Source organism: Lynx canadensis, chromosome D1 (assembly GCF_007474595.2).
Source record: "Lynx canadensis isolate LIC74 chromosome D1, mLynCan4.pri.v2, whole genome shotgun sequence".
Classification (NCBI taxonomy): domain Eukaryota; kingdom Metazoa; phylum Chordata; class Mammalia; order Carnivora; family Felidae; genus Lynx; species Lynx canadensis.
Window position 1 is genome coordinate 107,440,619 of NC_044312.2, and position 21,210 is coordinate 107,461,828.

Here is a 21,210-nt window from a genome sequence, read left to right on the forward strand (position 1 = left end):
GACGTTTTCCTTGGAGATCTCATGGCCTTTGCAAGCTAATTGCTATAAAAGAGATATCAAATCTAACTTCTTGGGCCTCCCTCCTAGGGGGACATACCAATGGGTCATCTACATATTGAGTGACTGCAGCGTTCTTCGGGAACTGTAAGTTTGCTTATTTTTTGTGAAAAATAAGGATGTTGTCTCAGCAGTCCAGGTGTATTGTTGGTTGTTCCAAGTGAAGGTGGGCAAATATTGGTTCTTCCTGTCAACTGGGCTACTAAAGACAGAGGAGCAGAGATCCATCACCACTGCGAACCGTTCTGAGTCAGCAGGGACGTTAAACAACAAGGTGTTGGAGATTTGGAACCACAGGGAACCTCGGTATCGCAATTTTGCTGACGGCACAGAGATCCTGGACAAAACACCAACCTCGTCCATTTGATTTTTTTTAATGTTTATTTATTTTTGAGAGAGAGTGAGAGACAGCGGGGGGGGGTGGGGGGGCAGGGGCAGGAAGAGAGAGAGAGAGCCAGAGGATCCAAAGCAGACTCTATGCTGTCAGCACAGAGCCCGGCGAGAGGCCCGAACCCACCATCCGTGAGATCACGACCTGAGCCGAAGTGGGACGCTCAACTGACTGAGCCACCCTGGCACCCTATTTGATTTTTTTTTTTAACTTTTATTTATTTTTGAGACAGAGAGAAACAGAGCATGAGCAGGGGAGGGGCGGAGAGAGAGGGAGACACAGAATCCGAAGCAGGCTCCGGGCTCTGAGCTGTCAGCACACAGCCCGACGCGGAGGCTCGAACCCACAGACCGCGAGATCATGACCTGAGCCGAAGTCAGACGCTCAACTGACTGAGCCACCCAGGCGCCCCCCCCCCCGCCCCATCTATTTGATTTTTTAATGGATTAGATAGAAGAGTTGTAGGAAGCAGTCCTCGCTTCATTTGGCCTTCCCCAATTGGTGAGAGCCCTTTGCTTTTAGTGGAAATTCAGCCAATTTAGGCGGGGGTTAAGAATGATCTATTTGGATTTTTATGGGTTCGGTTCCATTAATTTTGCCTCTGTCGGTTGAAGAAGAAGCCCATAGGCATTCAGGCACTTCTGAGAGATTGGGACTCTTATTTTTATTTTTATTTTATTTTATTTTATTCTATTTTACTTTATTGTTTTGTTTTGTTTTGTTTGTTTTTCATACCTTTGAGTCTTAATTTCACCAATTTCTATTGGCAGAGAACAGAGCAGTTCCGGTTCAGGAGGGTTCAGGAAATTCTAAGGTCATTTCTCCTTCTGAGTTAAATTTTACACGACTCCTGAATTTAGAAAGCACATCTCGTCCTACCAGGTCTGATGGGCCAGTGGCACACAGGAGGAAAGCGTGGGTCCCCGAAAAGGACCCTCATGTCATTGGGACTGATTTCGATACAGGTACCCTTTGAATTTGGTTAGAAACCCCCACTCCAGAAATATTCTCTTTCCTCCAAAGGGGTTTCTGTTTTATGAAAGCAGCATTCCAGGTAGATAAGGCTCTCGGATCCACCAGCGTTAAACGGGACTCTCCACTAATGTTCCCCTTGCTCGTTGAGAGGTATCACTGGGAACGATTTATATGAGGATCCCTCAGAGTCCCATCAATGCTTATTATTATTTTTGTAACAGGGGAACATCTTCCCAGACCAGCTTGAGTCTCTTCAAAAGATTGGTTTTAATCTTTATGTATTTTTGAGAGAGAGAGAGACAGAGCATGAGTGGGGGAGGAGCAGAGAGAGAGGGAGACACAGAATCCGAAGCAGGCCCCAGGCCCTGAGCTGTCAGCACAGAGCCCGACACGGGGCTCGAACTCACGAACTGCGAGATCATGACCTGAGCTGAAATCAGACACTTAACGGACTGAGCCACCCAGGGACCCCAGCTTGGGCCTCTTCAATAGGCAACTTAGTTTGGGCCCAAGCCTGCTAATGAATAAGGAAGTCAGGGCGTCTTTCTGTGCCTGCGTGGAGTAAAAGAAAGCTTCGAGTGTGTCACAAAAAGTGTTTCCAGTCTTGTCTTGTGGTCTGAGACTGGTTCATCCTTCTTTTGTTGGCAGGATTGAATGATAGTCTTTTGAGGAAATAGTTCATCAATCCTCTCAAATGGGTCTTGGGCGTTTGTTTCTAGTGCGTTTTGGCCCATCTCTGGCGGAGTGAGTAGTATGTGAGTCTTTAATATCTCTCTCAGTCTCTTCCCATTTGACCTTGGCTGTCCATTTTCAGGTGACACGAGGACCTAATGTCATGTGAATAAATCGGTAGAGGTCTGGGAGCCCCGGATGGTAAGCTCTATTAGAATTCTAAATTTCAGGGATCTCCTGGGTGGCTCAGTTAGTGAAGCCTCTGACTCTTGATTTTGGCTCAGGTTGTGGTCCCAGGTCATGAGATCAAGCCCCGCGTCAGGCTCCGAGATGAGCAGGGAGCCTGTTTAAGATTCTCTCTCCCCCTCTGCCCCTCCCCCACTTGCGCTCTCTTGTGCAGTCTCACTCTCTCTCTCTAAAATTAAAAAAAGAAGAAGAATTCTAAATTCCTGGGGCACCTGGCTGGCTCGGTCGGTAGAGCATGCGACACTTGACTTTGGAGCTGTGCGTTGGAGCCCCACGTTGGGGATCGAATTTACATCCAAAATAAGTTAAATAAAATTCTGGCTCATCTTCTGAGTGTCAAGAGATTAGTAGATTCAGAATATTTAAGGAGAGGAGGTAAAGGGAAGGAGCACTCAGACAAGTTAGTGTGCATTTCTTTATAGATTCAGCATCGGCTTGTTGTATATGCTTTTCATTTGCCTTTTGTAAAGAATCTTTAAAAATTTTTTAATGTTTATTCTTGAGAGAGAGAGAGAGAGAGGGAGCATGAGCGGGGGAGGGCAGAAGAGAGGAGGAGACACAGACTCCAAAGCAGGCTCCAGGCTCCGAGCTGTCAGCACAGAGCCCGACGTGGGGCCTGAACTCACGGACTGTGAGATCATGACCTGAGCCAAAGTCAGATGCTTAACGGACTGAGCCACCCAGGTGCCCCAGTGAACTAGTTTGGGGAAATTCGGGATCCTTTTTCTCTACAGCATCTCCTAAATGGATAAGATTAGGTGAGATTCCCTATCGTGGCCACGGGAATTTTCAAGATTGCCTTTCGTAAGGTTAGCCCACTGGTTCACAAAACAGAGGTTCCGGGCCCCCCCTTTTTTTTAAAGTTTATTTGTTTATATTGAGAGACAGAGGGAGGGAGAGTATACACACACATGTGAGTGAGAAAGGGGCAGAGAGAGAGGGAGACAGAGAATCCCAAGCAGGCTGCGCATCGTCAGCACAGAGGCGGATGCAGGGCTCAAACGCATGAATCTCGAGATCATGACCTGAGCCAAAACCAAGAGTTGGACATTTAACTGGCTGAGCCCCCCAGGCGCCCCCTGGGCCTCTAATTTCTATTCCTAGAGTTAGTTGGGGTTCCAGATGGAGGAAGCCCAGGTTGTTTAGACTCAGAAAAACCCATTTCTCTCTCTCTCTCTTTTTTCTTTTTCTCTTATTACACGAGGCCTCACACTGGACCCAGCCCAGCTTAAGTCAGATTCAGTCCGACCTTGGACCCAGTCCAGTTTCTAAGTTGGACCTAGTCTGATCCTGGACTCGGTCCAGTTTCTTTTACATTGGCTGACCCCAGCCCCGGACTGGAGAAAGAAAATGCTCGAAGAAATTCAGAGAGCTCTTTTCAGGGCAAACCCCCCACCCCCTCCTGGTCGCTCACTGCCCCCGGGGCCTTTGGGGGTCTCCTTCGGATCCCCCTGCTGGCCGGAACCCTTCAAAGACAAACTGAGGCATATTCAAATTTTAGGTATTTATTTGAGCAAAAATCCATTCGAATTGGGCAGCGCTCAGCTACAAATGGTCAGAAGCGCTCCCTCGGGGGAGCTGGGAAAAACTTAATTTACGGGGCAACGGAGGAAGCAAAGTGGGGAGATTACGGATTAGCTATAGCTTGAATCCTAGTCGGCTAATGTGACTGGGCATCCTTCAGGTTTGCTTTTTGAGGGACTTACAGGCTTGGGTTTGGGTTTGCTGAGGCAGGCCCTGCGCCGTTAAAGCCACCTCAGCTTAGTGGCCTCCTTGCTTAATTAACAGGTGACGAGCTGGAAACTTTGGGGCCGGTATGAAACCCAGAACACCTCATGTTTGCTCCTCGCCTCTCCCCTGCAGTTCTCTGACTCAGATCCTTGGTCCACCATGTTGTGTCTCCATAGGGTGGCTGGTCCTAGCCTACAAGGGCCAGGGCCACCCAGGGCGCGTGGGGGCCCTCCATCCCCAGCGCCTCAGTGGTTCCTTGGGCGGTCCCCAAGGGTGGAAGGAAGAGCCCGGCTGCTGACCAGAACGGAGGGACTGGACTGGCCACGTTCTCCGAAAGGTAGACCTGAACTCTTCCAAAGAACAAGGAACCTGTGGGTGTCAAAGGGGTGTAAATGTAGTTTGTAAATTGAATCACTCCGGGGTGCCTTGGCTGTAGGGCAAATGATACTTGCTGGGGGCTGGAGGGTGTTTCCTGAGTTCAAGCCCCACGTGGAGCGTTGCGATTACTTTAAAAAATGAATAAATATATAAGGAGCGCCAGGGTGGCTCAGTACGTTAAGCATCTGACTCTTGATTTAGGCTCAGGTCATGATCCCTTGGTTCCTGAGATCGGCCTCCTCATCGGGCTCCGTGCTGGTGCTGGGCGTGGAGCCTGCTGGGGGTTCTGTCTCTCCTTCTCTCTCTCTGCCCCTCCCCTGCTCGTGCTCTCTCTCTCATAAATAAATAACTAAATACATCAACTTTAAAAAGAAAGAAGATAAAAAAAAAATAGGGGTGCCTGGGTGGCTCGGGCGGTTGAGCGTCCCACTTCAGCTCAGGCCATGATCTCAAGGGTTCAAGTGAGTTTGAATCCTGCATTGGGCTCTCTGCTGTCAGCGCAGAGCCGGCTTCAGTTCCTGTCTCCCTCTCTCTCTCTCTCTCTCTCAAAAAATAAACAAACAACAACAACAAAAAGATCAAAAATGAATCATCCCTTGTAAAATCCGGAAGGAATTGCAAACGTAAAGATTATCTCCCGGTATAAACTAAAACTTCCGACTTTGTAGGTATGTGTTGGGGGTGGGGGGAGGGGGAAGGAGGGGAGGAAGTTGAACCCCAGCACTTCAACTTGAAAATGAAGCAGCCAACATTTGTGGGTTTTTTCCCATTTGTTTTTAGAGAAGAGAAAACCGGCAAGCTGTTCCCCAGTGTCAACTTAATCGAGTGTGCAGGTGAGTAGGATGTGACATCCCAAGAGGGACAGTCACAGATGGGAAAGAAGTAACTCATCCAGAAACACAGCTGGTATTGGTGTAAGGAAGTCTTAACCCCCGACCTGCCAGTCCCTAAATCCCTGACACTTAAAACCCCTTTTTTTAATGGGGCCCCTGGGTGGCTCAGCCGGTTAAGCATCCAACTTCCGCTCAGGTCATGATCTCATGGTTTGTGGGTTCAAGTCCGGCATCAGGCTCTGTGCCGACAGCTCAGAGCCTGGAGCCTGTTTCGGATTCTGTGTCTCCCTGTCTCTGCTCCTCCCTTACTCATGCTCTGACTCTCTCTCTCTCTCTCTCTCTCAAAACTAAATTAAAAAAATTTTTTTTTCAAAATTTAAAATAAAAATTAAAACACTTTTTTTTATTATAAAATATTTCAGACATACGGGGGGAAGCTATTATATTCATCCATATATATACCCGTACCTCTCAGCTTTTACAAATCTAAACATTTTGACATGTTTGCTCAGAAATAAAATATCAGAGACGGTTGATCTCCTCCACAAGCCTTCCTCCTCCCTTCCCCTCACACCCTCCCCGAGCTAACGCTTCCTATGGCCTGCTTATTCCCAAACTGCTTCTGATACTTTCACTGCTTATGTCCATAAACACCATAAATCAATGACTTTCCTGGGCGTAAGGTTGAAATAAGTGGTATCGCTCTATGGTGTTAATTCTGGAACTTTCCAAATTTCTTGCACTCTCCCCACGCCACACAGTCTATTCTCAAACACATTCATTTTTTTTTCCCCTTTTTTTCTTTCATTCGCTCTTGTTTCTTGACTATCTGTTCCAAATATTGCCACCAAAGTTGGCTCCCTGATAAAAACCCTGGCCAAGACCCTGGGATTTCTGGTTCGGCTTCTGGAGGACCTGGACCAATGAAGCACTCTTAATGCCCAGGCTGTACGATTCATTAGGGCGATGTGATCAATGAGAAAATACAGGACAACATACCTGCCCCTATCCAAAGGAAGGATAATTCTAAGAGCCACGGCACAAGTGACCTGAGTCCCTGCCACCCCAGCACTGCCGGTCCTCAGAACCAGCCTCAGATGCTGGCCTGCGGCCGGGCCTCCAGCTTCCGGTTGTAGGGATGTCTCCAAGATGGTCCTAATGTCCTACTCTTCCTGATCTGGAACATGAACATGTAAGGATGTGAGGCTTCCCCCTACTTCTCCACCCTACTAAGGTCAAGTCCCACAATGGCCCAACTCCTTGATTTGGCCACAGGCAGAAAGGGGGAACAGAGAGTAATTGACTACCAAGGCCTGCATTCCTGTCCTTCTTTCAGGGTGTCAGACGAGATGGGGCGCGTTCAGGGTGTATGGCCGTAGACTCTTCCAGTGTGTCAAAGCTGGACATTTGGGATTCCTCTGTCCCTTTTCTGTAACCTGTCATCCAACACGGAGCATTCCAGTGGTTGCTTAATGTTTCATTAATCCTGTCTCTTTGTATGAGTTGGAAAACTTTTGGTGGTAAATGACAGAAAACCCAACTCAAACTGGTTTTTAAAACATTTTTTCAGGGGGCAGAGGGTGTACGTTTGTTTTGTTTGTTTGTTTTTCCTCACTGCTGTGGAAGAATCAGCAGGCCACTGAGTTTGGAAGCCTGGGTTAATAGAAGCAGAGTCATGGGATTGTTCCAGAAGGGAAGGATCTCAGGAGTTGAAGGCAGTCCTGGCAGGATTCCTTTTTTTTTTTTTTTTTATTTTCGGGACAGAGAGAGACGGAGCATGAACGGGGGAGGGGCAGAGAGAGAGGGAGACACAGAATCGGAAGCAGGCTCCAGGCTCCGAGCCATCAGCCCAGAGCCCGACGCGGGGCTCGAACTCACGGACCGCGAGATCGTGACCTGGCTGAAGTCGGACGCTTAACCGACTGCGCCACCCAGGCGCCCCAGTCCTGGCAGGATTCCAAGGGAGGCAGGGAAGGGCTGCCTGTGGACACCTCCAAGGTCTTGAGAGCAATGGGAAGATCTCTGGACTGAACTCAAGGAGGAGTTTGTCAAGCTCTGAAAAAGTCTAGCAGTGGGTCTAGGTGGTCAGAAAAAAGCTCACCTGCGAAAGCCAGCGCACCGGAGGGAATCTGAAGGCAGGGCAGGCGTGGAGCAGGTGAGTGCGGTTGGGGAAGACCACTCCTGGCATTCTAGCATGTGCAAAGGGAACAGACTCAAGAAGGAAGTAGTTGGGGCGGGGAGGGGGCATCTGGGTGGCTCAGTTGGTTAAGCATCTGACTTCAGCTCAGGTCATGATCTCATGCTTGGTGGGTTCGAGCCCTGCATCGAGCCTTGCACTAACAGTGCGGAGCCTGCCTGGGATTCTCTCATTCTTCCTCTCTTTCTGCCCCTCCCCCCTCCCCCAAGTGTGCATGCAAGCACTCTCTAAGTAAATAAATAAACAAACTAAAAAAAAAAAAGAACAAAGGAGTGGTGGGGCACCTGGTTGGTTCAGTTGGTAAAAAGCGTGTGACTCTTGATCTCGGGTTTATGAGTTTGAGCACCACGCTGGGTGTAGAGATTACTTAAAACCAAAATCTTTAAAACAAGAAGAAAGAAAGAGAGAAAGAAAGAAAGAAAGAAAGAAAGACAGACGGATGAGGTATGGTGTGAGGTAGGCCCAAGTATGCAGGGTTTTAAAGACCTATACCACTTGCCTCCAAGAGAATCCTGACTAGGGGAAGACCCCTGGTTGAATTTTGTACATGTTGAACTTGAGATGCCTCTGATGTTAAGTAGGCTGTTGCCCACATGGGTCTGAGCTGGAGGTTTAAAATCACAATTCCCCTTTTATAGATGGTGATTAAATTCCTCAGGCCTAGAGCCCAACGTGACACAATGTAGGGATTTAATGAACATATGCACGAGTGAATGAACGAACGAATGAACGAATGAACAAATGTAAGAGTCAGATTATTCGTTAGTAGCCCTTTAAAACCAGAAATTCTGACCAGTCCAGGTAGATGGGATAAATGGAATGAATACAGCTAAAGAAAACATTAGTGAACTGGGTGATCAAATTGAGTAACTTTCCAGAAGGAAGAAGCAAAAAACAAAAATAATAGAAAACATAAAAGGAAAACATAAGATACATGGGGCGCCTGGCTGGCTCGGTCCAAAGAGCGTGTGACTCTTGATCACGGGGTCATGAGTCCGAGCTCCACTGGGCATAGAGATTCCTTAAATAAATAAAACTTAAAAAAAGAAAAAGAAAAACATAAGATACAGAGGATAGAAGTAGAAGTAAAAATATCCAGACACAAACATTTCAAAAAGAGAAACATAAAAATGGATTGGAGAAAATGTTTGATGACATTTTTTAATTTAAAATTTATTTATTTATTTATTTATTTATTTACATCCAAGTTAGTTAGCATATAGTGTAATAATGATTTCAGCAGATTCCAGTGATTCATTCCCTATGTATAACACCCAGTGCTCATCCCAACAAGTGTCTTCCTTAATGCCCCTCACCCATTTAGCCCATCCCCCCCACCCATAACCCCTCCAGGAACCTTCAGTTTGCTCTCTGTATTTAAGAGTCTCTTATGTTTTGCTCCTTGGTTTTATATTATTTTTGCTGCCCTTCCCTTATGTTCGTCTGTTTTGTATCTTAAATTCCACATATGAATGAAGTCATCTCATATTTGTCTTTCTTTGTCTAATTTTGCTCAGCATAATACCCTCTAGTTCCATCCACGTAGTTGCAAATGGCGAGATTTCATTTTTTTTTATTGTTGAGTAATACTCTATTGACGAGTAATACTCCATACTATATATATATATATATATATATATATATATATATACCACATCTTTATCCATTCATCCGTCGATGGACATTTGGGCTCTTTCCATACTTTGGCTGTTGTAGATAGTGCTGCTATAAACATTGGGGTGCATGTGCCCCTTCTTTTTTTTAATGTTTTCATTTATTTTTAATTTTTTTTCAACGTTTTTTATTTATTTTTGGGACAGAGAGAGACAGAGCATGAACGGGGGAGGGGCAGAGAGAGAGGGAGACACAGAATCGGAAACAGGCTCCAGGCTCCAGGCTCCGAGCCATCAGCCCAGAGCCTGACGCGGGGCTCGAACTCACGGACCGCGAGATCGTGACCTGGCTGAAGTCGGACGCTTAACCGACTGCGCCACCCAGGCGCCCCTTCATTTATTTTTAGTATATGTGCTGCCAAAGCGAGGACGATGTTTTTATTTATTTTTGAGAGAGAGACAGACACAGAGACAGAGACAGAGCACAAGCAGAGGAGGGGCAGAGAGAGAGGGAGACACAGAATCTGAAGCAGGCTCCAGGCTCTGAGTTAGCAGCACAGAGCCCGACACGGGACTCGAACCCCCAAACTGTGAGATCATGACCTGAGCTGAAGTCAGACGCTTAACCTACTGAACCACCCGGGCACCCCCACATGTGCCCCTTCAAAACAACACACCTATCTCCCTTGGATAAATACCTAGTAGTGCAATTTCTGGGTCGTAGAGTGATGACATTTTTTTAAAAAGATGAATTTACTAGAATTTTTAAAAAGATCAAAAGGCTCCACTCCCAACCAAGATACAGAGTTTTCAGCAGGTCACTGCTCCCACTGCAAGAATTAGAAGGGGGGGGGGAACCCAGAAAAGTTGCAAGAACCATCTTTTTCAAGAGAGCAGAGGGCTATAAATGCAATGCTATGAATGAATGAAATGAACAAAAATTTCAAAGACAGAAAAGACTCTCCTTCCTGAATGAGCTGAGGATCACTGCTCACATAGTCTTCCCTGGGGCCATTGCCAATTCTGGCCACAAAAGCTTAGCTCAGGCAAAGGGACCCAACCGGGAGAATGAGAAACCAGTGGAGTTGCTGGTGGCCATGAGGAGCTGCGGGCTCCTGGAAGCTCCTAAGGAAAAGACAGAGTGAAATCTTCTGCAGCCTCATCATGTTTAGAAAACCGAGTCCAATTCGAGAAAGAGGGCCTGCCTGGAACAAAGGATATTTGCCAGATTTTGAAGGTATGTGGGGTAGGAGGCAGGAGAGTTAAGCTCAAAACCTCCAAAATTCAGAAAATCTCCCACTACTCACAGGCTGAGACAGAGGGCTTCCAGAACTGAGGAAGGAACATGTCCGGGAAATGAAGACGAAACAAAGGTAGAGTTTTGGTAAAACTGGGTCTCATCCCCAGTCTGGCTCCATCCCTACTAGATAGATGTGAGCAGTTTCTTAGTGCATGAGCCTAAAAGAGTACAGATAGAACATTCTCTGGTGGGAGATAAAAATCATCTCCATAAAAGTCAGATGGGCCCAACTTTGGGCCCAGTACATAAGAAGTTTGGAAGTTACCTATCATAACCAGTAAGCAGGTGAACTACCTGAAAAATGAACAATTCTTCTTAGGCCTGTAAGAGAAGGGAGGTCACAGGGTGCCTGGGTGGCTCAGGAGATCAAGCGTCCGACTTCGGCTCAGGTCATGATCTCGCGGTTTGTGGGTTTGATCCCCACCTTGGGCTCTGTGCTCACAGTTCAGAGCCTGGAGCCTGCTTCAGATTCTGTGTCTCTCTCCCTCTCTCTCTTCGCCCCTCCCTTGCTCACGCTCTGTCTCTATCTCCCTCTCTCAAAAAATTAACATTAAAAATTTTTTTAATTAAAAAAAAAAAAGAGAAGGGTGGTCACAGCAAGTGATAGAAGGTCTCAGAGTGACAGGGACACGTGCAGTGAGTCCCCAGAAGTGACCTCGCAAATTGGAGAAACAGACACGTGAATACAGAGAATCCAAACCTACCAGAGCAGAAACCCACAACCCGAAACTTCCATGGGAAGCAGCGCTGGGGTAGGGAAACCCGAACTGTAGGTGACAATTGCTGGGGGCTCAGTGTGGACAGCTCTGAGAGTTAAAATCTCTAGGGAGACTCAGTCATAAGGGGGCCCTGACACTTTTGCCAGTTTTATCTCCAGGAGCTCGACCCGGTTTTCACAGCATCAGAGAAAAATTCCCTTACGCTTCTGGCCAGGGAAGGGGAAGAGTAACCATTTTGAAATATGCCAAGTATTCTGTCCTTCTTAACAAGATCTGCCTTCGAGAGAACCTATTTAACCAGACCCTAACCGGCTGGGGTTTTATCAGAGCCTAACTGGCCTGGGGAAAGGAAAATACCCAACTCCAGATAGTTGTAGCCACACTGTCCCACCTAAGGGAGGAGAGAAAACACACACTTGCACGCACGCACACACAACAACCGAGAAGACACATGTGAAGTTCATAGCCCAGAGGTAAAGACTCACTAAAAGACTGAGACGTAATCATGGGAATATGGCATGCTTCCTCCTCCCCACATTACCACCACATTACTACTGGCTGATCTACAACAATTCTTTATCCCCAGTATATCAAGAAAAAATTACAAGGCATACTAAAAGGCAAAATAAAACAAAACACTGTTTGAAAAGACAAAGCAAGCATCAGGATGTTGGAATTATCAGACCAGGAATTTAAAACAACTGTGATTAATATGCAATAATTATATCCACTGCTGGACAGAGCAGACAGCATGAAAGAACAGATGGGCAATCTAAGGATAGATGGAAATCCTACAAAAGAACTGAAAGAAATGCCAGAGCTCAAAAACCCTGTAACAGAAATGAAGAATGCCTTGGGTAGGTTTATCAGTAGACTTGACACACTTGAGGAAAGACTCTCAGGCTTCAGGACACATCAAGAGAAACCTCCAAAACTGAAAAGCAAAGAGAACAAAGATGGAAAATAACAAAATAAAATATCCAAAGACTGTTGGACAGCTATAAAAAGTGTAACATACACATAATGGGAAAGCAGAAGGAGAAGAAAGAGAGAAAGGAACATAAGAAATATATAAAACAACAATGACTGAGAATTTCCCCCAAATTAATAACAGATGCCAAGCCACAAATCCATGAAGTTCAGAGAACACTATGCAGGATAAATGCAAAAACAAAAACCTATACCCAGGCATATCACATTCACACTACAGAAAATAAAAAATAAAGAAAAAATTCTGAAATAAGCCAGAGGGGAAAGAAAAACACCTTATTTATAGAGGAACAAAGATAAGAATTACATCCAACTCTTCTGGGAAACCTTACAAACAAGAAAAAGAGAGAAGAGTGAGATATTTAAAGCACAGGCATATTTCATTCTTTCTCATTGCCAAGTAGTATTCCATTGTGTACATAAACCACAATTTCTTTATCCATTCATCAGTTGACGGACATTTAGGCTCTCTCCATAATTTGGCTATTGTTGAAAGTGCTGCTATAAACATTGGGGTACAAGTGCCCTTATGCATCAGCACTCCTGTATCCCTTGGGTAAATTCCTAGCAGTGCTATTGCTGGGTCATAGGGTAGATCTATTTTTAATTTTTTGAGGATGTAGCCACATGGATGCAACTGGAGAGTGTTATGCTAAGTGAAATAAGTCATACAGAGAAAGACAGATACCATATGTTTTCACTCTTATGTGGATCCTGAGAAACATAACAGAAGACCATGGGGGAGGGGAAGGAAAAAAAAAGTTAGAGAGGGAGAGACTCAAACCATAAGAGATTCTTAAAAACTGAGAATAACCTGAGGGTTGATGGGGGGTGGGAGGGAGGGGAGGGTGGGTGAATGGGCATTGAGGAGGCACCTGTTGGGATGAGTACTGGGTGTTGTATGGAAACCAATCTGACAATAAATTTCATTTTTAAAAATAAAAATGAAAATTAAAAAAATAAAGCATGGACAGAAGAAAAATAACCAACCTAGAACTCTGTACTCGGTGAAATTATCCTTCAAACGTGAAGGAGAAATAAAAACTTCCTCAAACAAAAATTGAGAGAATTTTTTGCCAGCAAACCTACCATTTCTTTTAAGACATGTTAAAAAATAGTTCTTCAGAAAGAAGGAAACTAATATAGGTCAAACATTTGAATCTACACCAAGGAAGAATATCAAAGAAAGAATAAGTGAAAGTAAAATAAAAAATTTCTTTCTTTCTTTCTTTCTTTCTTTCTTTCTTTCTTTCTTTCTTCAAAAAGATTTATTGTTTCCATGTGGTCCATGGCTTGGGAGAGGGTGCCAGGGTGGTGAAAAAGCTGCCTAGTGGTTGCAGGGAGAGGCTCAGGTACAAGCCTTGTCACCAGGGGGATGCCAGAGGGGGCCCTCAAAGGATGCTGGGCTTCAGAGGCTCCTAGTCATGTTTTAGAGTGAGCCTTTTGAAGAGATACTGGTCCAACCCAGCCTGGGGACCAGCCAGCCTGCAGATGTGAGTCAGATGGTCACCATCTTGATGAGTTTCACATCCCCATCTAGGAAGTGTTTCTCCAGGAAGTCACAGAGATGGGAGTCTGCACAGGAAGAACCCAGGGCATGTAGATATAAAAGGGCCTGATTCAGGTTCTTCTAAGAACCATGGCAGCTTCCATGGCATCCAGGGTTTATCTTGGGACAGTTTCTGCATGTTTCAAAAGAGGGCATGGCCACCTTGCATCTTCAAGAGAGGCTCAGCACCCTCATGCTTCTCCTCAGCCAACTTGCGGAAGAAGTGACCAACTCCTTGCAGAGCCACACTGTTAAGTGTCAACATAGAAGCCCAGAGAGAGGTAGGTGCAGGAGGCCTTCAGGTGCATGTTGACCAGGCAGTTGAGGTGGCTTCCACCTCAGGAGAATAATTCTGATGAATCTGGGAGCTCACGGTTGATCGGTAATAAGGAGCTAAGCCCAAAATAGTGTGTTGGCTGGTCCCGGAGGCAGAAGGTGGCCAAGAAGATGGCTCTGAAGGCTGTGACTGGAAAAAAGATTGGAGGGTGGCTGGAGGCTGGTAGAAGGGACATCCCTTGGTCTGTTCCATCAAAACACTGTTAAAGCAAGAGACAGATCTGCAGGACTGCCAGGCATTCTGCCTAGTTTTCTTAGTCTTAATAAATTTGTCCAAGATGATAATAGTAACAGTCTATTAATACACACACACACACACACACACACACACACACACACAATGGATTCAAGCCCCTGCTCTATCTCTCTCCCTCTCTGCCCCTCCCTTGCTTGTGCTCACTCTCTCACTCAAAATAAATAAATAAACTTAAAAAAGAAGTGAATGGGTGGGGAAAGGAAAGGTATACCATGGTATATACTATATATCATCAAAAGAAAGTAGTAGTAGCTATATTAATTTTAGACAGAGCAGACTTCAAAACAAGAAAACTTATCAGAAATAAAGAGGGACATTACATAATGATAAGGAGTCAGTTCTCCAAGAGGACATAACAGTCCTTAATGTGTATGCAACCTAATAACAGAGCTTCGAATATACAAGGCAAAAACTAATTGAACTGCAAAGAGAAATGGATAAATCCACTGTTTTAGCTGGAGACTTCAACACATTTTTCTCAAAAAATGGACAGATCCAGAAGGCAGAAGATCAGTAAGGACATAGATTAACTAAACAACACCATCAATCAACTGGATATAATGACATCTATAGACTACTTCATCTAAAAGCAGAATACACATTCTTATCAAGCTCACATGGAATTTTCAGCAGAATAGACCATATTCTGAGGCATCAAATGCACCTAACAAATTTAAAAGAACAGAAATCAGGGGCACCTGGGTGGCTCAGTCAGTTGAGCAACCGACTCTTGATTTAGGCTCAGGTCATGACCTCATGGTCATGATTCCAAGCCCAATAGGGCTATACACTGACAGCATGTACCCTGTTGGGATTCTCTCTCCCTCTATCTCTGCCCCTCCCCAACTTTCTCTCTCTCACTCTCACTCTCTCTCAAAATAAATAAATAAACTTTAAAAAAAAAAAGAATTGGGCACCTGGGTTTTCAGTCCGTTGAGCGTCCAACTTCAGCTCACACCATGATCTCATGGTCTGTGGGTTCAAGCCCAAGTCAGATTCTGTGCTGACAGCTCAGAGCCTGGAGCCTGCTTTGGATTCTGCATCTCCCCCCTCTCTCTCTCTCTGCCCCTCCCCTTCTCATGCTCTATCTCTCTCTCTATCTCGAAAATAAATAAACATTAAAAAAATTTTTTAAAGAATAGAAATCATATGTCTACTCTCAGACCACAATTAAATTAAACTAGAATTAATAACAAAAAATCAATTGCAAAATACATGGAAATAACCACACTCTAAATAACATATTGGTCAAGGAAAAATATCTCAGAAATTTTAAAAATATTTTAAACTAACTGAAAATGAAACACAACTTATCAAATTTGTGGAATGCAGCAAAAATAGTACTTAGATGGAAATTTAGAACGTTGAATACATATATTAGAAAAGAAGAAAGGTCTAAAATCAGTATTCTAAGTTTCCGTTTTAGGAAATTAGTAAAGAAGGGCAAATTAAATCCAAAGTAAGCAGAAGAAAATAAACAATAAGAATTAGAGCAGAAATCAATGAAATTGAAATTAGAAATCAATCAAATTGAAATTAGGAAACAGAAATTAGGAATCAACCAATGAAACCAAAAACTTACTCTTTTTTTAATTTTTTTTTTCAACATTTATTTATTTTTGGGACAGAGAGAGACAGAGCATGAACGGGGGAGGGGCCAGAGTGAGAGGGAGACACAGAATCGGAAACAGGCTCCAGGCTCTGAGCCCATCAGCCCAGAGCCTGACGCTGGGGCTCGAACTCCCGGACCGTGAGATAGTGACCTGGCTGAAGTCGGACGCTTAACCGACTGCCGCCACCCAAGGCGCCCCCCAAAAACTTATTCTCCAAAAAGATCAATGAAATTGATAAGCCTCCAGCCAGATTAAGAAAAAAAAAAAAAAGAGACGACAGAAATTATAATATCAGATGTGAAAGAGGAGACATCACTACAGATCTCATGCACATTAAAAGAATAAAGGAAAACTATAATCACCTCTATGGCCACAAATTTGATAACCTATAGGAAATGGACCAATTCCTTCAAAGACACAATGCACTAAAACTCAGCAAAGAAGAAATACATCATCTGAATAGGACTTATCTACTAAGATATTGAATCAGTAACTAATAACTTTCCAAAACAGAAAGTAGCAGGCTGAGATGGGTTCACCGGTGACTTCTAACAAACTAAAGGAAGAAATGATACCAATTCTCTACAATCTCTTTCAGAGGATAGAAGCAGAGGGAATATTTCCTAACTCATTCTGTGAAGTCAGCATTTTTTTAATACCAAAACCAAAGATGTTGCAGGAAAAGAAAACTACAGACCAATATCTCTTGGGACTATAGATGCAAAATTCTCAACAAAATATTAGCAAATCAAATGAACAATTTACAAAAAGAATTATAAAGCACAACTGAATAGGATTTATCCCAGATATGCAAGACTGGTTCAATATTCAAAAATCAATGTAATCTATCACATCAAATTAAGGTACTCTATCACATATCCAAGTGTTGGCATGGATGTGGAGAAATTGGAACTGTTGGTGGGAATAAAAATGGTGCAGCAGTGGTGGAAAATAGTATGACATTTCCTCAAAAATTAAATACAGAATTATTATATGATCCAGCAATTCCATTTCTGGGTATAGACCCAAAAGAATCGAAAGCAGGGTCTTGATGAGATATTTGCACACCCATGTTCATAGCCATATCATTTGCAATGTCTAAAATGTGGAAGCAACCCAAGTGTCCACTGACAGATGAATGAATAAGCAAAATGTGGTATATGCATACAGTGGGATATATTATTTGGTCTTTTTTAAAATGTTTTTTTTTGGGGGGGCAACCTGGGTGGCGCAGTCAGTTTAAGCATCCGACTTCAGCTCAGGTCATGATCTCACAGTTTGTGGGTTCGAGCCCCGTATTGGGCTCTGTGCTGACAGCTTAGAGCCTGGAGCCTGCTTCAGATTCTGTGTCACCTTCTTCTCTCTGTTCCTTCCCCTACTCATGCTCTGTCTCCTCTCTCTCCTTCAAAAATAAATAAAACATTTTTTAAAAATTAAAAAAAATTTTTTTGAGGGGGGGTGGATCACCTGGGTGGTCAGTGGGTTAAGTGTCTGACTTCAGCTCAGGTCATGATCTCACATGAGTTCAAGCCCCACACTGAGCTCTCTGCTAACAGCACAGAGCATGCTTAGGATTCTCTCTCTCTCTCTCTCTCTCTCTCTCTCTCTCTCTCTGCCCCTCCCCAGCTTGTGTCTTCTTGCTCTATCTCAAAAATAAATAAACATTAAAAAAAATAAAAAAAATAGGAACTCTATTAAAAATGTTTTTTAAGGGTGCCTGGGTGGCTCAGTCAGTTGAGCGTCCAACTTTTGGCTCAGGTCATGATCTCACAGTTTGTGAGTTCAAGCCCACATTGGGCTTGTTGCTGTCAGCACAGAGCCGTTTCAGATCTTCTATTTCCCCTCTCTGTCCCTCACACTTGTAATTTCTCTTTCTCTCTCTCTCTCTGTCAAAAATAAATAAAAGATTTAAAAATGTTTTTAATTGAGGTATAACTTAACATATAACATATTAGTTTCATAGTACAACATGATTTGATATTTGTATGCATAGAAATGATCACCACACTAGGTCTAATTAACGTCTACTCAGTGTTTAAAGGGAAGGAAATCCTGATAGATGCTACAAAATAAGCCAGTCACAAAAATACAAGTACTGTATGATTTCCACTTATATTAGGTACTTAGGGTAGTTAAATTCATAGAGACAGAAAGTAGAATGGTGGTGACAGGGACCAGGGGGGGTGGGAAAATAGGGAGTAATTGTTTAATAGGTATGGGGTTTCAGTTTTACAAGGTGAAAGGGTTATAGAGATGAATGGTGTTGATGATTGCACAACATTATGAATTTAATGGATTCAATACCACTGAACTGTATACTTAAAAATAGTTAGATAATGGGTGTCTGGGTGATTCAGCCAGTTGAGTGTCTAACTTCAGTTCAGCTCATGATCTCACATTTCCTGAGTTGAACCCTGCATCAGGCTCTCTGCTGTCAGTGTGAACCAGCTTTGGATCCTCTGTCCACCTCTCTCTCTACCCCACCCCCATTTGTGTTTTCTCTGTCTCCCTCTCCTCTTTCTCTCTTCCAAAAATAAATAAGCATTTAAAAATGGTTAAGATGATTAAAAATAGTTAAGATGATAAATTTTATGTTATCTGTGTTTTACCACAATAAATAATGAAAAAAAATCTATAGGAGGAGAACTACAAAGCTGATGAAAGACATCAAAGAACTAAATAAATGGAGAGATAGTCCATGTTCATGGATATGAAGAATCAATATATCAAGATGTTAAATTTTTCCCAATTGATCTATAGATCAACACAATCCCAATCAAAACCCCAGCAAGTTATTTTATGCATAGCAACAAACTGATTCTAAAATTTATATGGGGAAGCAATATACCCATGATAGCCAACACAATATTGAAGAAAACAAAGTTGGAAGATTGACACTACCAACTTCAAGACTCACTAGACAGCTACACTAGTCAAGACAGTGTAGTACTGGTGAAAGAGTAGACAACTAGATCAATAGAACAAAATAGAGAGCCCAGAGATAGACCCACATAATGTAGTCAATCATCTTTGACAAAGAGGCAAAGGCAACACAATGGATAGAAGATAGTCTTATCAATAAACAGTGCTGGAATAATTGGAAATTCACATACAAAAAAATAAATCCAGACATAGACTTTACACTCTTCACAAACATTAACTCAAAATTGATCACAGACCTAAATGTAAAATGCAAAACTATAAAACTCTTAAAAGATAACACAGGAGAAAATTAGCTGACCTTCATTTTGGCAATGACTTTTTAGATTTAACACCAAAGGCACAATCCATGAAAGAAAGAATTAAAAAGCTGGACATCATTAACATTAATTTTTTCATTGGGTGTAGAGATACTTAAAAAGAGAAAATAAAAATTTTTTTAATTAAAAATTTCTTCTCTGTGAAGAACTGTCAAGAGAATGAAAAGACAAGCCACAGACTGAGAATAAAAGTATTTGCAAAATACATATTTAACAAGGATTGTTACCTAACATATACAAAGAACTCTTAAAACTCAACAATAAGAAAACAAACAACCTGATTAAAATAAGAGCCTATCTTAGTCCATTTGGGCTGCTATAACAGACTGGGTAACTTATAAACAACAGAAATTTATTTTCTAACAGTTCTGGAGGCTAGAAGGCTAAGATCAGGGTGTAAGCATAGTCAGGCAAGCCCTCTGTAAAGGCTTGATTCTTAGTTCATAATAGCCATCTTCTCAATGTAACCTCATGTGGTGGAAGGGGCGAGGGAGTATCTGGCGTCCTTTTTATGAAGAACTAATTCCCTCCTGAGGGCCTCTGTTCTTATGACTTAATCACATCCCAAGGTCCCACCTCCTAATGCCATCACCATTGGGGATTAGGATTTCAACATACGAATTTTGAGGGGATACAAACATCCAATCTATAGTAGGGTCAAAAACTTTAATAGATACCAAAGAAGATATACAGTTGTCAAATAAACACATGAAAAGATGCTCAACATCATGAGTTATCAGGGCAATGCAAATTAAAACAACAAGATACCACCACACACCTGTTAAAATGGCAAAATCCAGGAAAATGACAACACCAAATGCTGACAAGGATGTGGAGTAACAGGAACTCTCATTCATTGCTGGTGGGAATGCCAAAATGGTACAACTACTTTGGAAGATAGCTTGGCAGTTTCTTGCAAATCTAAACATACTTTTACCATATGATCCAGGAATTATGTGCTTGGTATTATCCAAAGGAATTGAAAGCATGTTCAAACAAACAAAAAAAACCCGTCATAACGATGTTTATAGGACCTTTATTCGTAATTGCCAAACTTGGAAGCAAGCAAGATATCCTTCAGTCAGTGAACAGATAAATAAACGGTGGTGCATCCAGAACAATGCAATATTATTCATCCCTAAAAAGACATGAGCCATCAAGCCTTGAAAAGACATAGAGGAACCTTAAATGCATATTGCTAAGTGAAAGAAGCCAATCTAAAAAAGTTACATACTGTATGATCCAACCATATGACATTCTGGAAAAGTCAAAACTTTGGAGATCATAAAATATCAGTGGTTGCCAGGGGTTAAAGGGTGAGAGAGGAGTGAATAGGTCAAGGACAGAGGATTTTTAGACCAATGTATTTACTAAGTATGATACCTTAATGGTGGATATATGTTATAATACATTTGCCTAAACCCATAACATGTACAACACGAGAGTGAACTCTAATATAAATTATGGACTTTGGGTGATAATGATGTGTCATGTAGGTAATCAGTTGTAACAACTGTGCCACGCTGATGGGTGATATTGATAATGGGGAGGAAACGAGGAATGGGGCAATAATTATGTGGGAAATCACTGTAACTTCCTCTCAGTTTCTCTGTGAGCCTAAAATTGCTCCAAAAAGTAAAGCCTATTTTTAAAAAAAGATAATTGTTCATTATATCAAATGTCCAAAACATAGTTAACATTCACTAGACATGCAAGGAGGCAGGAAAAATATGACCAATATTCAAAAGAAATGAGAAGTAGACTCACGGATAATTCAAATATCCCAGTAAGCAGACATGGACTTTACCATGAATATGTTTAAGAAAGTCAGGAAAATAAGAGAAAATGGATGAAAAGATGTAATCGAATTTCCAGAGAGTCCGAATCTTTACCAAAAAAAAGTCAAATAGACAAATATATAATTTCTGAAATTACGAACTCATTGGAGGGGTGTAAGTAACTTGTGCTGTGTGTTTGGCTAAAATAGAACTACATGTTCCCAAATCCCCCTTTCCTATGTGGTCCTGGTTAGAGTTGGCCTAAAGAGACAATTTCGAGAATCAGGGAAGGCAGAAGTGATAAAGCAGGCACTGT

General features: G+C 42.9%; 1 pseudogene; it reads right to left on the reverse strand.

Annotated features, from left to right (window-relative positions):
- Nucleotides 1–13,520: 13,520 nt before the first annotated feature.
- Nucleotides 13,521–16,928, reverse strand: LOC115526462 (annotated as a pseudogene).
- Nucleotides 16,929–21,210: the final 4,282 nt, after the last annotated feature.